Below are 8,436 nucleotides of genomic sequence, written 5' to 3'. Positions count from 1 at the left end.
AACCACAATTAAGGATGAAAAATACCTAAAAATTGACCCTTATATTTGCCCATATGTGACAGTTAAGTCTTTTTGTCAACTTGCCTGGACTAGTATTCCCAGTGGTTTAGTAACTGAGATGTGATTATTCCTAAGGTGAGATCTAATATTTATGTAGTTAACAGTGGAGTAAACTATATGAAGATTGGCTATGAACAGTGTAGTTAACTCTATGATGGTTGGCTATAAGCAGAAGAAGTTAACTCTATGATGATTGACTATGAGCAACAAAACAATTGAAAGGATGTTTCCTTGGGAATGTGGCCTGCTTCCAACATAGTGGATACTCAGGTGAAGCTTGCTTGCTTTTCTGCTGGGTTTGAATCTTGCATCTGACTCGCACTCTGAACTCTGGCTCTTTGTGCTTGAGCCAGTGGCCTATTTTATTATCTGCCTGTCTGCCTGCTGCCTGCCTGTCTACCTGCCTGCCTGCCTGTCAGAAATGTATGGTTGGATATGGATATTTGTTCACTGGACCCAGACTCTATGATTGTGAGTCATTCCTCAATATAAACTTATCTTTATATGTATACACATATATAAGTTTTCCTTGTTTCCTTGCTTCTGTAGCAAATCCAGCCAGACATTTAGTACTGAGAATGATTCTAGAGAAACAGAATCATAAGGATGAGTTTTCTAAATTGTTTCTCAAGTTGGACTTATTTTAGAGACACTGATAACTCTGCCTTCACTAGTAAAGAGGGTGAGGGTGCTGACAATCCATGGTGTAAGGTGATAATATTAATACACAAAATATCACTATCAATAGATCACATTTTGGAGAGAATTGAGAGTCTGGGTGACCAAGTGTATGATACTTTTCTGCTAAATATAGAGAAGGTTGGTGGTTGGTTCTACTTACAATAGAGCAAGTGGTAAAAGAATGTGATGAACTCAAAGGTAAGAAGTCACTGTTTAAACACCGCATAAAAGACCTCAAAGTTTTCACTTGTGCCCTAAAAGGAAGTCTAATTTCCTGTAATAGCAGAGCTGATATTGCTGAAAACCAAACACAGAATTTTATTATAAAAGACACTGAATTCTAACGCCAACTCAACCCCCAATCTGGAATGGTGTCTGATGCTAAAGCGAGGGCATTAATGGGGAAGAAATAGGATCCTGGAACTTGGGATGGAAACATATGGACAAATCATCAGGATGTTGGAGACATAGGCTGCATAAATTCTATTGAATCACACTTGCCATCAGCCCCACCCCTCCCATCTGAAGAGATTATTCCATTATCAGTAAAAACATTAACTCATTTGCCCACACTTGACAAGGTTAACCCAACTGTGCCTGCTGGCATGATGCAGAAGACATTATTTGGGGTATCTCCTAAGACGTTGTTGAATGTTCTCAAAAAACACCAATTATTGCATCTAAACTATATTGTTGTTGTTGTTAAGTTCTGTTGATTTGGTTCAAACCCATAGTGACCCCATTTAGGGTTTTCTAGGAGCTGCTAGTGAGCTTGAAATGCCAACCTTACAGTTCAAACTGACTTTGTAGTCTAACATGTTAACCCACAGTTCCTTACCAGGACTCCTCTAGACTTTATCCTAGCGAGCTCCAAAAGCTAAAGTCCAAATAGTGACCCAAGAAGTACACTACACTCTGAAAGAACAACTGAAACAACCATGAAAATATGTGTGGCGATGGCAATTAAGGGTGTGGGATAATAGTGCAAGGAGCATAGGGTTGTATCAGTCTGAGATTATTGATGTGGGCCCACTAAGCACAGATTCTTCTTTCAGCGTTTCAGCTCAAGAGGCTAGGAAAGAATCTAATGGTGTATTTGGTTGGTACACTGAAGCATGGATTGTGTGGTCACATACAATACATCAAGTTGAAGTACCAGATGTGCCTTGGAATTCTCTAAAGGAAGGAACCCAAAGTCCTTGGGAAATTGTTGTGTTAGAGCAGATTTATCAGGATAAACTCATAAACCCACATATGCAGTGCCCAAAAGACACACCATTTACCACAACAGTGAGGAACAAACTTGTAAAATAAGCCCCCAGCATCCTTGAAGACTGCTGTGACTGCTATATTATGTAAACCAGATTTGACAGTGGGAACTTCCCTAATAAAATTAAGATACCTAATTACAATGGGAAGGAGCTCTGGTAGTGTAGTGGTTATGAATTGAGCTGCAAACCGCAAGGTCAGCATTTCAAAACAATCAGCCATCCCAAGGGAGAAAGATGAGGCTTACTGCTCCCATAAAGATTTATAGCCTTGAAAACCAACTCCACAGCACATAACCACCCCAGCACCGATTACAATGGGGAGCCATGGTATAGTGCTGACAGTTAATGCACTGGACTGCAAAGTCCATTTGAACTGAAAGGTTGGCAGTTCAAGCTCCCCAGCTGCTCCTTGGAAACCCTATATAGGGTCATTATGGGTCAGAACCAACTCTATGACACTTAGCAACAACAACAACTACAGTGGGCTGATTGGACCGTGTGGCAGGGGCCAAATGGCAGCACTTAGTTGAAAAATACAAGGTGGGAATGGTTGCAATAATTGATAGCCAAATCAAGGCAGTAATCAGAATGTTTTAACTCATGTGGACTTATGGCATTGGTTCATTAGGCAGAGTGCCCCAAGGAGTGAAAAAGATGGAAAACCTATAGAATATTTGCTTGATTTAGTCAAGAGGAGGAATTTTAAGTCAAGTCAATGGCAGTCTAATTTGAATCTCCAGAATAGTCATGACCTCTCAATCAATTTCCCGACTTGAGTCAGTTTGCAGACCCAAAACACTTTGAACCAGGGGTGGCTGGATCACCTTGAGGAATGACCCCATTTTACTGCCAGCTGTTAGTCTTTTTCCAGACTTTTCCAAATGGATCTACAGCCTTTCACAAGAATGACTGTTCTATGGGGAAAAGGAAATAATCAGACTTTTCAGGGATTGCTGGCTCTGGCTCTGAATTGACATTTTCAGCATCACGTGGCCCAGCAGTCAGAATGGGGACCATGGAGGTCAAGTTATTGATGGAATCTTAGCTAAAGTCTATCTCCCTGTGGGTCTAGTGGATCCCCAAACTCATCCTATAGATATTTCCCCAATTCCAGAATGCATAATCAGGATAGACAAACTCAGCAACTGGCAAAATCCCTATATTGGAACCCTGAAATGTGGAATAAAGGTTGTAAAAGCCAAGTGGAAACCATTAGAAACTACCTTTATCTAATAAGATAGTAAACAAAGATCAATACTGCATTCCTGGAGGGATTACAGAGATTAGTGAGGCAATCAAAAACCTAAAGGGTGCAGAGTGCTGATTCACATGGCATCCCCATTTAACTTGCCTATCTGGTCTATGCAAAAAGCAGATAGATTTTAAAGAATAACAGCTGTTAGTGTTGTTATGTGCCATCGAGTTGGTACCGACACAGCGACCCTAAACACTGCGCTATCCCGGGTCAACCTCACAATTGTTGCCATGCTTGAGCTCATTGATTTTGCCACTTTGCCATCTCACTGGGAGTCTTCCTCTTTTTCTCTAACCCTCCACCTTACTAAACATGATATCCTTATCCAGCAACTGGTTCCTCCTAACAGTAAGTGCAAGGTATGAGAGACGAAGTTTGGCCATCCTGACCTCCAAGGAGCACTCTGGCTGTACTTCTTCCAACACAGATCTATTTGATCTTTTGGCAGCCCAAGGTACTTTAAATATCCTTGTCCAACACCATAACTCAAATGCATCAATTTTCTATAGTCTTCTTTATTAACTGTTTAGCTTTCACTTGCATATGAGGTTATTGAAAATACCATGGCTTGGGTCACGTGCACCTTATTCCTCAAGCTGGCATCTTTGCTCTTCAACACTTTCAAAAGGTCTTGTACAACAGATTTGCCTAATGTAATATGTCGTTTGATTTCTTGACTACTGCTTCCGTGAGTGTGCATGGTTGAAGTCCTCTCCCAACAGATTGGAGATTTTACCTTCCCCCACCCCCTCTGGAACTGGGCTCCGTCCTGAAAGCTTTGTAGCCCTCCCCATTTTGGGTAGCTGATGTGTAAGTTGCCTATCCCTATCAATGCTGTGTACCAAGGGGGTGGGAATGATCCTCACTGTACAGATTTGTTCCCTCTTTTGAGTTACTACATCCATAAGTATAGGTCAAGTTTATCAAATTGTAGCAGATTACTCCTTTTTTCCACTTCTTTCTTGTTCTAGTTGAGTTCTGATCATACACCCATTGAAGCCAGGTCAAGTGGGTACTATCTGCAAGTATGAGTGTTCTTGTGTATCTCCCCTCACTTATGTCAGCTGAACACTTCACTCTCTTCTCTACCATTTCATTTTTGACAATTTCCAATTTTCCTAGATTTATATTTCATACATTTCATGTTCTGATTATTAATGGATCTATATAGTTGTTTCTCTTCATTGTGAGTTGTGCTCCATCAGCAAATGAAGGTACCATGGGCTTTACTCCACGGGCTTTACTCCATTCGTGTCATCACAGTCAGCTCTACTTTGAGGAGGCAGCTCTTGCCCAGTCGCATTTTGAGTGCCTTCCAACCTGAGGGGCTCATTTTCTGGAACTATATCTGACATTATTTCTGTGCTATTAATAAGGTTTTCAGTGACCAATTATTCAGAATTAGTTCATAGTCCCTCTTCCTATTCTGTCTTTTTCTGGAAGCTCATCTGAAACCTGTCCACAAGTCATCACAGTACAACAAACTGACAGACGAGTTTTCTGTCAGTGGAGTACCATAAACTTAACTCCAATTGTTGTTGCTCCAAATGTTTCATTACTTGAGGAAATTAATATATTTCCTGGTACCTGGTATGCAACTATTTACATTACCAATGTCTTTTTCTCAATACCAATGTTTAAGGATCACCAAAAGCAGTTTGCCTACAGCTGGCAAAGCCAACACTGTGGATTGTAGTGGATTACAAACTGGACTGGTAACTGCAAGGGCAAAAGTTCAAATCTACAAGCCACTTTGCAGGAGAAAGATAAAGCTTTCTGCTCCTGTAAAATTTTACAACCTTGGAAACCATACACAGGTTTGTTAAGAGTCAGAACAGTCTTGGTGGCACAAAACCACCAACCACCACCTCAGGGGTCCATCAGCTCTCCAGCATTATGTCATAAATTAGTCCTAAGGGACCTTGACTCCCAAGACATCACACAAGACCATTACATTGATAGCACTATGCTGATTGGATGGATTTAGGATGAAATATCAATGACTCTAGATTTATTGGTAAAGCATCTGAGTGGGAAATTAACCTAACAAAAATTCAGGCACCTTCCACATTAGAGTTGTGGGACATGAAGAGATATTCCTACTAACATGAAGGATAATTTATTGCATATGTTGTTGTTGGTGGTGGTGCCATCAAGTACGTTCTGACTCATAGCAATCCTACGCACAACAGAACGAAACACTGCCTGGTCCTGGTCCTGGCCAACCTCACAATTTTTGCCACGTTTGAGTCCATTGATGCTTCCACTTTGCCAATCCATCTCGCTGGGAATCTTCCTCTTTTCCTCTGACCCTCCACCTAACCAAACATAATATCCTTCTTCAGCGAATGGTCCCTCCTGAAGACATGTCCGCAGTCTGAGAGATGAAGTTTGTCCATCCTGGCCTCCAAGGAACATTCTGGTTGCACTTTTTCCCACACAGATCTGTTGGTTCTTTTGGCAGCCCATGGAACTTTCAATATTCTCCTCCAACACCATAACTTAAAAGCATTGATTCTTCTACAGTCTTCCTTATTCACTGTCCAGCTTTTGCATGCATATGAGATTATTGAGAATACAATGGCTTGGGTCAGGCACAAGTTAGTTCTCAACCTGGTATCTTTGCTCTTCAAAACATTAAAAAGGTCTCAGCAGATTTGATTTCTTGACTGCTGCTTCCATGAGTGTTGATAGTTGATCAAAGAAAAATCAAGTCCTTGATAACTTCAATCTTTTCTCCGTTGATAAGAATGTTGTTTATTGGCCCAGTGGTGAGGATTTTTGTTTTCTTGACATTAAGATCAATCCATACCAAAGTGTGGTTTTTGATCTTCATCAGAGAATATTTTAAGTCTTCTTCACTTTCAGCGAGGAAGGTTGCATCATCTGCATATTGCATGCTGTTAATGAGTCTTCCTCCAATCCTGATACTGTATTTTTCTTCATATAACCCAGATTCTCAGATTGTTTGCTCAGCATACAGGTTAAATAAGCATGATAAAAGAAAACAACCATGTCACACACCTTTCTTAATTTTAAACCATTCAGTGTTTCCATGTTCTGTTTGAGCAACTACCTCTTGGTCTATGTATAAATTCCTCATGAGCACAATTAAGTATTCCGAATTCTCATACTTTGCAATGTTGTCCATAGCTTGTCATGATCCATACTATTGAAAGTCTTTGCATAGTCAATAAAGCACAGGTAACCATCGTTCTGATATTCTCTGCTTTCATTCAAGATCCATTAGACATCAGCAATGATATCCCTCGTTCCACAGCCTCTTCTGAATCTGTCTTGAACCTCTGGAAGTTCTCTGTTAATGTATGCTTACAGTCATTTCTGTATTACCTTTAGTAAAACTTTACACACATGGGATATCAAAGATACTGTCCAATGATTTCCGCATATTGCGTACAGCTCCTTTCCAAGCTAAAAAGTGCATAATGCCTGTTAGTCCTCTTTTGAATTTTGGAGGCACATGTCCCTCATTTGGGTGTGCTGCTTTGTCCTATTTATCAAAAGACTCAAAAAGCTGCTAATTTTGAGCGTGGTCCAAAACAACAGAAGGGTCTAAAAAGTTCAGGCAGTTGTATAAGTCACTTTGTCACTTGTACAATATGATCCAGCATATCCAATGATGCTTGGAATATCAGTGGTAGTTGTAATTTGGTGTCTTTTTCTTGTTGATTTCAGGTGCCCTGAAGTCATTTCCTACCCATAGCAACCCTATGTAAACAGAGTGAAACATGGTCCAGTCCTGCGCCATCCTCACAGTTGACGCTACTCTTGAGTCCATTGTAGTTGCCACTGTGTCAATCCATCTCATCAGGGGTCTTTCTATTTTTCACTCTTCCTCCACTTTACTAAATACAATTTATTTCTCCAGGGACTGGTCCCACGTGTTTATATGAAAGATGAAGTCTTGGTTTCTTAGGATCATTCTGGTTGTACTTCTTTTAACAGATTTTTTTTGGTCTTGGTACCTTTCTACCTTTAATATTCTTCTCTAACAGCATAACTCAAAATATATCAGTTCTCCAATGGCCTTCTTTACTCATTGTCCATACTTCACATGCATATCAGGTTATTGAAAATACCAAGGCTTGGGTCAGGCTCACTTTAGTCCTCAAATTGAGATCTATGCTCTTCAACACTTAAAGAGATTTTGTGCAGCAGAGTTGCTTACTGCAATGCATCATTTGATTTCTTGACTGCTCCTTTCACGAATACTGATGGTGGATCCAAGCAAAATGAAGTCTTTGACAACTTCAATCTTTTCTTCATTTATATTGATGATTTTTATTTGTCCAGTGGTGAGGATTTTGGTTTTCTTTACATTGATTGAAAACTATGCTAAAGACTGAGTTTCCTTTACGCTTCCAGCAAGCAAGGTTGTATCATCTGTTTATCACAGTTTGTTAACGAGTCTTCCTTCAACACTGATGCCACTTTCTTCTTCATGTAATCTAGCTTCTTGGTTTAATTAATCAGCATACAGACTGAATAAGTATAGTGAAAGAGTACAATTCTGGCACACACCTTTCCTGCTTTTAAACCATTCAGTGTCGCCTTGGTCTGTTTGAATAACTGTCTCTTGGTCTATGTGCAGGTTCCTCATTAACACAATTAAATGTTCCGGAATACTCATTCTCCACAGTGTTGTCCATAGCTTGTCTATGATTCACACAGTCAAAAGCCTTTGCTTAGTCAATAAAGCACAGATAAACATCTTTCTGGTCTTCTCTGCTTTCAACCAAGGACCATGTGACATTAGCGATGATATCCCTCATTCCACATCCTCACATCTACCTTGACCACTCACAGCTCCCTGTCAATATACTGTTGGAGCCATTTTAAAATTATCTTTAGCAAAAGTTTCCTTCATGTGATATTAATAAAATTGTCTGATAATGTCCATATTCTGTTAGGTCAACTTTCTTTGGAATAGGAACAAATATGGATCTCTTCCAATCAGTTGGCCAAATAGCTGTTTTCCAAATTTCTTGGCATAGAAAAATGAGTGTCTTCAGTAGTGCATCAGCTTGTTGAAATATTTCAATTATGATTCCATCAATTCCTGGAACTTTGATCTTTGCCAGTGCCTTCAGTGTACATTTGATTTACTCCTTTATTACCACTGACTGTTGATCATATCCTACCATTTGA

General features: G+C 39.9%; 1 pseudogene; it reads left to right on the top strand.

The window, feature by feature from the left end:
• The first annotated feature begins 2,893 nt into the window (after positions 1-2,893).
• The window catches only part of LOC102824276, an 8,972-nt pseudogene continuing 3,429 nt past the window's right edge, over positions 2,894-8,436 (top strand).

Source organism: Chrysochloris asiatica, unplaced genomic scaffold, assembly GCF_000296735.1.
Source record: "Chrysochloris asiatica unplaced genomic scaffold, ChrAsi1.0 scaffold00013, whole genome shotgun sequence".
Taxonomy (NCBI): domain Eukaryota; kingdom Metazoa; phylum Chordata; class Mammalia; order Afrosoricida; family Chrysochloridae; genus Chrysochloris; species Chrysochloris asiatica.
This window is presented reverse-complemented; position numbering and strand designations above follow the sequence as displayed.